The sequence below is a fragment of the Mustela putorius genome, unplaced genomic scaffold (assembly GCF_011764305.1).
Source record: "Mustela putorius furo isolate JIRA1106 unplaced genomic scaffold, ASM1176430v1.1 tig00000273_pilon_pilon_pilon, whole genome shotgun sequence".
Classification (NCBI taxonomy): Eukaryota; Metazoa; Chordata; class Mammalia; order Carnivora; family Mustelidae; genus Mustela; species Mustela putorius.
The window spans coordinates 12,045-24,088 of NW_025421340.1; positions in this window are offsets into that span (position 1 = coordinate 12,045).

Genomic DNA, 12,044 nt, shown 5'->3' on the forward strand with positions numbered 1-12,044 from the left:
ATGAGGTCACCACTGCCTGGGGGCTCCTTACCGACTTCCTGCTTGACCAGAGCTCCGTGAGCTGCCGGTCCCAAAGCTGCTCAAGGCTCACACTCCACTCAACGCAGTGCCCATCCAGTGACCCCCATACAGCCTCCCCCCAGCCCCTGGGAAGCCTGGGGGCAGCTGTTGTCCCCGCTGGAGGGAACAGAGCTGGGTTTAGACTAGGTTAGTGTTAGGGTTAGGGTTAAGAAAGACTTAGGGTCAGGGTAAGGTTTAGATGTCATTGAGGTCAGGGTTAGCATAAGGCTTAGGGTAGGGGTTAGGGTTAGGGTTACGTTCATGGTTAGGTTTAGGGTCAGGCTCACAGTAGGGTTACGGTTAGTGTTACGGTCACAGTCAGGGACAGGATCAGTGTTAGGATGAAGGTTATGGTAAACTCAGCTTTATGTTTAGGTTCGGTTTTATGAGTAGGTTCAGGATCAGTGTTAGCTTTAGGGTTACGATTCTGTCAGGATCACGGATTGGGTCAGAGTTAGGTTTACACTCAGGGTTAGGGTCAGTGTTAAGGTCAAGTCCAGGGTCAGGTTTAAGGTTAAGGTCTTACATAGGCAAAGTTCAGAGTTGGGGTTATGATCAGGGTCAGGGAGAGGGTCAGGATTATTGTTAAAGTTGGGTTAGAGTTAGGATTAGAGGTAGTTTGTGGCTGAGGGTTAGAGCGGGTTAGGGTCAGAGTCAGGGATAATGTTAGGGGTTAGTTTTAGGGTTAGGTTCAGCGTTAGGTTTCGGGTCAGGGCCCGTGTTAGTGTCAGGGTCAGGGTTACGTTTAGGGTTAGAGATAGGTTCAGGCTCCCATTCAGTGTCAGGATTATTGTTAGGGTCAGAGTCAGGGTCACTCTTATGGTCAGGGTTAAGTTTATGGTCTATGCCTGGGTCAGGGTCAGGGTGAAATCTAGGGCCAGTGTCAGGTTTACGGTCAGGATCAGGTATTGGTTTAAAGTCCACATTCGGGTCAGGGACAGGGTTATGTAGTGGTCATTGTTAGGGTCATGGTTAGGATTAGGGTCAGGGTCAGGGTCACCCGAAGGTCAGGGCCAGGGTCAGGTTTAGGATCAGGGTCTCTAATAGCAAAGTTCAGGGTTAGGTTTAGGGTCAGTGTCTGGTATAGGCAAAGTTCAGGGATAGGGTTATGATCATAGTCAGCTATAGGGTCAGGGTTATTGTTAAAGTTCAGCGTTAGTGTTAGGGTTAGCGTTAGGTTGACGGATAGGGTTAGAACTTGTTAGGGTCAGGGACCGTGGTAGGTTAGGGGTTAGTGTTAGGGTTAGTTTCAGCTATAGGATTCGTGGTACGACCCGTGTTAGTTTCTTGGTCAGGGTTACGTTTAGGGTTACAGTAAGGGTCAGGCTCACAGTCAGGGTGTGGTTTAGTGTTCAGGTCTGGGTCGGGGTCACTGTTAGGGTCAGGGTTAGGTTGATGGTCATGGTCTGGGTCAGGGTCAGGGTGAAGTTGAGGGCCAGTGTCAGGTTTAGCGTCAGGATCAGGTATTGGTTTAAAGTCCACATTCGGGTCAGGGACAGGGTTATGTAGTGGGCAGTGTTAAGGTCATGGTTAGGATTAGGGTCAGGGTCAGGGTCACGTGAAGGTCAGGGCCAGGGTCAGGTTTAGGTTCAGGCTTTGCTTTATGTTCGGTTTCAGGTTCACAGTTAGGTTTAGGGGAAACGTTTGGGATGGGGTTAGTGTTAGAGTTAGAAGTAGTATTATGGTGAGGGTTAGGGTTAGACAGCGTAAGTTCAGGGTGAGGGTTCCGTTTACGGTAGGTGTTAGTGTTAGGTTCAGGGTCAGCGTTCGGTTTAGGTTCAGGGTCCGTATTGGCGTCAGGGTTAGGGTTACCTTTAGGGTGACGTTTAGGGTCGGGCACACACTCACAGTCAGAGTTAGGGTTAGGGTCAGGGTTAGTTCAGCATCAGGGTTAGGTTTAGGGTCAGGGTAGGGTCACGGTTAGGGATGAGTCATACTTAGGTTATCTCAGAGTTAGGTTTAGTTCCAGGGTCCGGATCAGGGTCAGCGTCAGGCTTAGGTTTAGGTTTAGGGTTCTGGTCGGGATCACGGTCTGGGTTAGGGTCAGGGTCAGGGTTCGGGTTAGGGTTTGGGGCAGGCTCACAGTCAGTGTCAGGGTCATGGTTAGCGGTTCCTGTAAGGGTTAGCCCCGCTCCTGCGTCATGGACCCATCCCTTCAGGCTCTCTGGATAAACCCTGGGCAGAAGGGTGTAGACCCTACACCCGATCCCACTTAACCAGCCTTAAAATGGGGTGTGAACATGACTTGCCCACCAGACATCTAACCCCTCATCACCCTGATCCTGCTTGGGGCATCTCCACCCACGATGGCATGGCAAGGTCCTCTTTACACACAGACACAGAAACCCAGTGGCACACACACACACACACACACACACACACACGGAGACGGGGAGGAGACCTAGGGCTACACAGGTCGGTCAGAAGGGGTGGGAATCTCTGACTCTGAGCCCACTGGTGTCACCTTTTGATTTTATTAGCCAAAGGGCCTGAGGCGTTGGGGAAACCTGATATGACCTGCCAGGGAGGGGACGTGTCTGGCGGGCGAGCTCACTTCTCCCTGCATGCTCAGGGCTTCAGTACAGCAGAAGAACATGTCGCTTCCTTTAGGATTCGCCTAGACATGAGCTGGGCAGGGGTGGTTTCTCTGTAATGGGGTGCCTGGATACATGGGTTCCAATTCCGTTGGGCTCTGTCGTCAGGGAAATGAGGTCACCACTGCCTGGGGGCTCCTTACCGACTTCCTGCTTGACCAGAGCTCCGTGAGCTGCCGGTCCCAAAGCTGCTCAAGGCTCACACTCCACTCAACGCAGTGCCCATCCAGTGACCCCCATACAGCCTCCCCCCAGCCCCTGGGAAGCCTGGGGGCAGCTGTTGTCCCCGCTGGAGGGAACAGAGCTGGGTTTAGACTAGGTTAGTGTTAGGGTTAGGGTTAAGAAAGACTTAGGGTCAGGGTTAGGGTTAGACATCATTGATGTCAGGATTAGGATAAGGCTTAGGGTAGGGGTCAGGGTTAGGGTTAGGTTCATGGTTAGGTTTAGGGTAAGGCTCACAGTAGGGTTACGGTTAGTGTTACGGTCACAGTCAGGGACAGGATCAGTGTTAGGATGAAGGTTAGGTTTAGGGTCAGGTTCAGGGTCACGGTAAGATGTAGGGTCAGGTTCAAGTTTTGGGTGGGGGCTAGGTTCATGTCAGGGTCAGGGATAGGTTTGGGACAGGTTTAGTGTCAGGGTCAGGGTCAGGGTAAGGATTAGGTTTACGGTTATGGTAAGGTCAGCTTTATGTTTAGGTTCTGTTTTATGAGTAGGTTCAGGATCAGTGGTAGCATGAGGGTTACGATTCTGTTCAGGATCACGGATTGGGTCAGAGTTAGGTTTACAGTCAGGGTTAGGGTCAGTGTTAAGGTCAAGTCCAGGGTCAGGTTTAAGGTTAGGGTCTGACATAGGCAAAGTTCAGAGTTAGGGTTATGATCAGGGTCACGGAGAGGGTCAGGATTATTGTTAAAGTTGGGTTAGAGTTAGGATTAGATTTAGTTTGAGGGTTAGGGTTAGAGCGGGTTAGGTCAGAATCAGGGATAATGTTAGGGGTTAGTTTTAGGGTTAGGTTCAGCGTTAGGTTTCGTGTCAGGGCCCGTGTTAGTGTCAGGGTCAGGGTTACGTTTAGGGTTAGAGTTAGGTTCAGGCTCCCATTCAGTGTCAGGATTAATGTTAGGGTCAGGGTCAGGGTCACTGTTATGGTCAGGGTTAGGTTTATGGTCTTGGCCTGGGTCAGCATCAGGGTGAAATCTAGGGCCAGTGTCAGGTTTACTGTCAGGATCAGGTATTGGTTTAAAGTCCACATTCGGGTCAGGGACAGGGTTATGTAGTGAGCAGTGTTAAGGTCATGGTTAGGATTAGGGTCAGGGTCACGTGAAGGTCAGGGCCAGGGTCAGGTTTAGGTTCAGGCTTTGCTTTATATTCGGTTCAGGTTCACAGTTATGTTTAGGGGAAAAGTTTGGGATGGGGTTAGGTTTAGAGTTAGAAGTAGTGTTATCGTGAGGGTTAGAGTTAGATAGCGTAAGTTCAGGGTGAGGGTTCCGTTTACGGTAGGTTTAGTGTTACGTTCAGGGTCAGCGTTCGGTTTAGGTTCAGGGTCCGTATTGGCGTCAGGGTTAGGGTTACCTTTAGGGTGACGTTTAGGGTCGGGCACACAGTCACGGTCAGAGTTAGGGTTAGGGTCAGGGTTAGTTCAGCGTCAGGGTTAGGATTAGGGTCAGGGTCACGGTTAGGGATGAGTATTACTTAGGTTATCTCAGAGTTAGGTTTAGTTCCAGGGTCCGGATCAGTGTCAGCGTCAGGCTTAGGTTTAGGTTTAGGGTTCCGGTCGGGATCACGGTCAGGGTTAGGGTCAGGGTCAGGGTCAGGGTTCGGGTTAGGGTTTGGGGCAGGCTCACAGTCAGTGTCAGGGTCATGGTTAGCGGTTACTGTTAGGGTTAGCCCCGCTCCTGGGTCATGGACCCATCCCTTCAGGGTCTCAGGATAAACCCTAGGCAAAAGGGTCTAGACCCTACACCCAATCCCACTTAACCAGCCTTAAACTGGGGTGTGAACATGACTTGCCCACCAGACATCTAAACCCTCATCAGCCTGATCCTGCTTGGGGCATCTCCACCCACGATGGAATGGCAAGGTCCTCTTTAAACACAGACACAGAAACCCAGTGGCGCGCGCACACACACACACACACACACACGGAGACGGGGAGGAGACCTAGGGCTACACAGGTCGATCAGAAGGTGTGGGACTCTCTGACTCTGAGCCCCCTGGTGTCACCTTTTGTTTTTATTAACCAAAGGGCCTGAGGCTTTGGGGAAACCTGATATGACCTGCCAGGGAGGGGACGTGTCTGGCGGGCGAGCTCACTTCTCCCTGCATCCTCAGGGCTTCAGTACAGCAGAAGAAAATGTCGCTTCCTTTAGGATTCGCCTAGACATGAGCTGGGCAGGGGTGGTTTCTCTGTAATGGTCTGCCTGGATACATGGGTTCCAATTCCGTTGGGCTCTGTCGTCAGGGAAATGAGGTCACCACTGCCTGGGGGCTCCTTACCGACTTCCTGCTCGACCAGAGCTCCCTGAGCTGCCGTTCCCCAAGCTGCTCAAGGCTCACACTCCACTCAACGCAGTGCCCATCCAGTGACCCCCATACAGCCTCTGCCCAGCCCCTGGGAAGCCTGGGTGCAGCTGTTGTCCCCGCTAGGGGGAACAGAGCTGGGTTTTATACTAGGTCTGTGTTAGGGTTAGGGTTAAGAAAGACTTAGGGTCAGGGTTAGGGTTAGACGTCATTGAGGTCAGGTTTAGCATAAGGCTTAGGGTAGAGGTCAGGGTTAGGGTTAGGTTCATGGTTACGGTTAGGGTCAGGCTCACAGTAGGGTTACGGAGAGTAGGGTTAAAGAGAGTTTCCAGAGCAGAGCCCTGGGGAGGGGCGACTGGACAACCAGAAAGCTGGTTAAAACTTGGGGCCTAGGGGCATGGCAAGCCCATTAGGACGTCTAATGGTCCAGCCACTGAGAGGCCTTACTAGAGGACAGGACTCACGCTGAGGGTCACAATGCGTGTTTGTGCCCTCTTCGTACTCAAGCATGGGCGGGGCCTCATGGTGAACGCTGGTTTCTCCTACACTGAACGTGGGACAACATGCCAACCACAAGGTTTCTTGCCATAGGGAAGGAGGAGTTCCGATTTCTGCATCACATTCAGCCCTTGGCGGGGTGTGGAGTTAAGGTCTATGTTCTGAAGCCTGAGAAGCTAGGTTGGGAATAGAGGACGAGCTAAGGCCATGGCGGGTCTGTAGTGCTCAGTGTGCGGTCAGCTGTCTGGGTGTTGGTCAGGAAGTCCGGGCTCAGGCTGTGTCAGACAGTGTATTAGTGCCCAGATTTGTCGATATAATTTGTGTACAGAAGGGTGCCGTGTAGGCCCATCCTCATTTGGGGTGTCTGGGAAGCTCCATAGGGCAACATTTTGTGTTTTTTTTTTTTTTTCTGGAGGGCAGGCAGAGTGCTGCCTTGTGGGTCCAGAATTGCCAAACGTGAGGTCTTGGGGGCCAGGAGTGTGAGGACGGACGTTGGAGAACAGAAGTTTCACATAGGTTTAAGGGCGAGGGCAAGGCCAGCACACTCTGCCGAGCTGAATCGAGATGTCGTGCATCTGAATTCAGGGCGAGGATCAGACGTTGGCTCAGGTTGGAGTTCCTGTCCATGATTTCCCCCTTCAGAAAGGGGGTGGGGGCTTCAGAAAGCCATCACGGTTTTCCCACGTTGGGAGTTGTGAGAGGCTCCAACGCAAGGATTCCTTCTGCGGGACATTTGAGACCTTTTGGATGGGTCCAGGACGTTCCATATGGAAGGACGCCAGAGCAGGGTTCTAAGGGCGGAGCCCTGGGCAACCCGCCTCGCATCTCAATTGTCTCCTAGCGACAAGACAGGTTCTATCTGCTGGCTCTGGGGGAGCAACCGAGAAGCCAGAGTTGAAATGGACTCTCCTGCGGATGGATCCTAATGTGGGTTTGGGTCCATGGAGACCTTGGAAAGGGGTGGTGGCACCGGGCCCTGAAGGATCTCCTAACCGGAAGTTTTGACACAGTTCCAGCCTGCTATTTTCCCATGTCGAGACAAGTTTTGCCTCCGGAAACCCCCGCATGCTGGTATTTGAAAACATGCCTCTGAGCAGAGATGCCTGGAAACCAAAGCAATGGATCCGATCACGGCCTAGAGACCTGTGAGGTTCAATCTACTACCCTGGTGACATCCAACTACGGTATGAGTGGAGGTAGATGCTCAGCTGTTGTCAGACGCCCTTGTTTGTCGCGGGCGGCCTACACAATTGGGATGGCTTCGGGGACTGTGGAGGTTTCTCCTAATTTGGAGGCGTGTGGTCAAGTGAATGGGCAGAATTCCAGTGGAGTGGGCAGGCACAGACCTGATGTGTGGCTCCAGGGTCGCCAGGCTGGAGGGTATGGAAGCCAGGAATGTGGGGATAGAAGTCTGAAAACACACACTCGGCTTGTCTTGGGGACGTAGGTATGGCAGTCCCGATCTACAGACCGTGAGGGGAACTCTTTGGGATATGAAGAAAGAGCGAGTGTGAGGCGCTTATTCAGGCTTTTGTCTCTGGATTTTGTGTCAACGGTGGGCTTGGAATGTCGGGGAGGCCTAATGGGCCATGGATGAGTCTTCCTCTCTGTGGATTGGGCCCGATCCCAATTTGGGGGTCAATCTGTGGGATGGGAGGAGTCCTTTCAGTTTGGTTACCTCATTCTAAAGCAGAGCACAGGGGAGGGGCGAATGGACAACACCAACTATGGTTAAAAATTGGGGCCTAGGGGCATGGCAAGCCCAATGTGCCGTCTCTTGGTCCAGCACTGTGAGACCTTACTTGGGGACTGGGCTCACGCTGAGGGTCACAATGCGTATTTTTGACCAACGCGGCCCTCAAGCATGGCGGGGTCAAAGGGCCACACTGCTATCAACTAATAGAATGCCAACCCAAGATTTCTTGCCATGGGGAAGGATTTCTGATTTCTGCCTCATGTTCAACCCTGGGCAGTGATTGGAGAAAACGTCTAGGTTCTGAAGCCTGAAAACCGAAGTTGGGAAGAGATGACGACCTAAGTAAGGCTTTGGCAGGTCCGATGTGTTCAGCGTGAGTCCAGCTGGCTGGGTGTGGGTCGGGAGGTCCAGGCTCAGGCTGTGACAGAAAGGGCATGAGTGCCCAGGGAATCCTGTAGAATTGGGGTACAGTCAAGTGGCGAAAAGGTTGATCCTCCTTTGGGGTTTTCTGGTGAACCCCAGAGGCAAATGTTTTTCTTTCTGGAGGGCAGGCAGAGGGCTGCATTGTTGTTCTGGAATTGCCAAACTGGAGGGCTTGTGGGCCAGGAGTTGAGGACAGAAGACAGAGAACACAAGCAACCTTAGGTTTCTGGGCGAGGGCATGGCAGGTACGATCTGCAGAGCTGAATCGAGAACTCGTGCATCTGAAATCAGGTGAGGATCTGACGAACGCTCAGGTTGGAGTTTCTGTCCCTCATGGCCCTCTTCATGAAGAGGTGGTGGATCACGAGGCCATGGAATTTTTCCCACGATGGGAGTTGTGAGATGCTCCAAACCGTAAAGATTCTTCTGCGGGACGATTGAGACCTGTTGGTTGGCTCCAGGACTTCGCGTTCGGATCGATTCCGAGTAGGGTTCTAAGGATGGATGGCTGGGAAGCCCGACTCTCCTTCCTCTTGTGTCCTAGTGACAAGACAGGTTAGATCTGCTGGATCTGGGGGAGAAACTGAGAGGGTTGAGTTGAAATGGACTCTCTTGTGGATGGGTCCTCATGTGGGTTTGTGTCCATGGAGAACGTGGAATGAAGCAGTGGCACAGGGTCCCTGATGGGTTCTCCTAACCAGAGGCTTTGACACAGCTCCAACGTGCAAGATTCCCACGTGGAGACGAGATTTGTTCTGATGGGTGCCTCAAGAAACAGCCATATGCTGCTATTGGAATCCAGGCCTCTGAGGAGAGATGACTGGACAACAAAGCAATGGATGCGATTAGGATCTAGGGGCCTGCTCATTCCAATTTACCTCTGGGGACATCTGTCCACGGGTCTAAGTGCAGGTAGATGCTCAGCTGGTGTCAGACCGCCCTTGTTATTCCTGGGCAGTCAACACTATTGGGATGGCCCCGGGCACTTTGGAGGTTTATCATCCTATTTCTAGGTTTGTGGCCAATGGAATGGGCAGAATTCCCAGGCACAGTCCTCAGGTTTGGCTCCAAGAACCTGTGCCTGTAGGTTTTGTGGGCCAGGGCTGTGGGGACAGTTGTCTGAAAACACAAACTCAGCTTCGGTTTCGGGTCGTAGGTATGGCAGGACTGATCTCCAGACCGTGAGGAGAACTCTTCAGGATATGAAGAAGGGGGCGAGTGTGAGACGCTTGCTCAAGATGTTGTCTCTGGATATTGTGTCACTGATGGCCGTGGAATGTCCGGGTGGCCTCATGGGCCATGGACGAGTCTTCCTCTCTGGGCATTTGGCCCGATCCCAAGAGTTTGGGGTTATTCTTTGAGATGGGAGGAGTCGGTTTTGTTTTTTTTTTTTACCTCAGGTGTCCCACCAAAAGAGAGTTTCCAGGGCAGAGCCCTGGGGAGGGGCGACTGGATAACCAGAAAGCTGGTTTAAAACTTGGGGCCTAGGGGCATGGCAAGCCCATTATGACGTCTAATGGTCCAGCCACTGAGAGGACTTACTAGAGGACAGGACTCACGCTGAGGGTCACAATGCGTGTTTTGTGCCCTCTTCGTACTCAAGCATGGGCGGGGCCTCATGGTGAACGCTGGTTTCTCCTACACTGAACGTGGGACAACATGCCAACCACAAGGTTTCTTGCCATAGGGAAGGAGGAGTTCCGATTTCTGCATCACATTCAGCCCTTGGCGGGGTGTGGAGTTAAGGTCTATGTTCTGAAGCCTGAGAAGCTAGGTTGGGAATAGAGGACGAGCTAAGGCCATGGCGGGTCTGTTGTGCTCAGTGTGCGGTCAGCTGTCTGGGTGTTGGTCAGGAAGTCCGGGCTCAGGCTGTGTCAGACAGTGTATTAGTGCCCAGATTTGTCGATATAATTTGTGTACAGAAGGGTGCCGTGTAGGCCCATCCTCATTTGGGGTGTCTGGGAAGCTCCATAGGGCAACATTTTGTGTTTTTTTTTTTCTGGAGGGCAGGCAGAGTGCTGCCTTGTGGGTCCAGAATTGCCAAACGTGAGGTCTTGGGGGCCAGGAGTGTGAGGACGGACGTTGGAGAACAGAAGTTTCACATAGGTTTAAGGGCGAGGGCAAGGCCAGCACACTCTGCCGAGCTGAATCGAGATGTCGTGCATCTGAATTCAGGGCGAGGATCAGACGTTGGCTCAGGTTGGAGTTCCTGTCCATGATTTCCCCCTTCAGAAAGGGGGTGGGGGCTTCAGAAAGCCATCACGGTTTTCCCACGTTGGGAGTTGTGAGAGGCTCCAAAACGCAAGGATTCCTTCTGCGGGACATTTGAGACCTTTTGGATGGGTCCAGGACGTTCCATATGGAAGGACGCCAGAGCAGGGTTCTAAGCGCGGAGCCCTGGGCAACCCGCCTCGCATCTCAATTATCTCCTAGCGACAAGACAGGTTCTATCTGCTGGCTCTGGGGGAGCAACCGAGAAGCCAGAGTTGAAATGGACTCTCCTGCGGATGGATCCTAATGTGGGTTTGGGTCCATGGAGACCTTGGAAAGGGGTGGTGGCACCGGGCCCTGAAGGATTCTCCTAACCGGAAGTTTTGACACAGTTCCAGCCTGCTATTTTCCCATGTCGAGACAAGATTTGCCTCCGGAAACCCCCGCATGCTGGTATTTGAAAACATGCCTCTGAGCAGAGATGCCTGGAAACCAAAGCAATGGATCCGATCACGGCCTAGGGACCTGTGAGGTTCAATCTACTACCCTGGTGACATCCAACTACGGTATGAGTGGAGGTAGATGCTCAGCTGTTGTCAGACGCCCTTGTTTGTCGCGGGCGGCCTACACAATTGGGATGGCTTCGGGGACTGTGGAGGTTTCTCCTAATTTGGAGGCGTGTGGTCAAGTGAATGGGCAGAATTCCAGTGGAGTGGGCAGGCACAGACCTGATGTGTGGCTCCAGGGTCCCCAGGCTGGAGGGTATGGAAGCCAGGAATGTGGGGATAGAAGTCTGAAAACACACACTCGGCTTGTCTTGGGGACGTAGGTATGGCAGTCCCGATCTACAGTCCGTGAGGGGAACTCTTTGGGATATGAAGAAAGAGCGAGTGTGAGGCGCTTATTCAGGCTTTTGTCTCTGGATTTTGTGTCAACGGTGGGCTTGGAATGTCGGGGAGGCCTAATGGGCCATGGATGAGTCTTCCTCTCTGTGGATTGGGCCCGATCCCAATTTGGGGGTCAATCTGTGGGATGGGAGGAGTCCTTTCAGTTTGGTTACCTCATTCTAAAGCAGAGCACAGGGGAGGGGCGAATGGACAACACCAACTATGGTTAAAAATTGGGGCCTAGGGGCATGGCAAGCCCAATGTGCCGTCTCTTGGTCCAGCACTGTGAGACCTTACTTGGGGACTGGGCTCACGCTGAGGGTCACAATGCGTATTTGTGACCAACGCGGCCCTCAAGCATGGCGGGGTCAAAGGGCCACACTGCTATCAACTAGACAGAATGCCAACCCAAGATTTCTTGCCATGGGGAAGGATTTCTGATTTCTGCCTCATGTTCAACCCTGGGCAGTGATTGGAGAAAACGTCTAGGTTCTGAAGCCTGAAAACCGAAGTTGGGAAGAGATGACGACCTCAGTAAGGCTTTGGCAGGTCCGATGTGTTCAGCGTGAGTCCAGCTGGCTGGGTGTGGGTCGGGAGGTCCAGGCTCAGGCTGTGACAGAAAGGGCATGAGTGCCCAGGGAATCCTGTAGAATTGGGGTACAGTCAAGTGGCGAAAAGGTTGATCCTCCTTTGGGGTTTCTGGTGAGCCCCAGAGGGCAATGTTTTTTTCTTCTGGAGGGCAGGCAGAGGGCTGCATTGTTGTTCTGGAATTGCCAAACTGGAGGGCTTGTGGGCCAGGAGTTGAGGACAGAAGACGGAGAACACAAGCAACCTTAGGTTTCTGGGCGAGGGCATGGCAGGTACGCTCTGCAGAGCTGAATCGAGAACTCGTGCATCTGAAATCAGGTGAGGATCTGACGAACGCTCAGGTTGGAGTTTCTGTCCCTTATGGCCCTCTTCAAGAGAGAGGTGGTGGATCACGAGGCCATGGAATTTTTCCCACGATGGGAGTTGTGAGATGCTCCAAACCGTAAAGATTCTTCTGCGGGACGATTGAGACCTGTTGGTTGGCTCCAGGACTTCGCGTTCGGATCGATTCCGAGTAGGGTTCTAAGGATGGATGGCTGGGAAGCCCGACTCTCCTTCCTCTTGTGTCCTAGT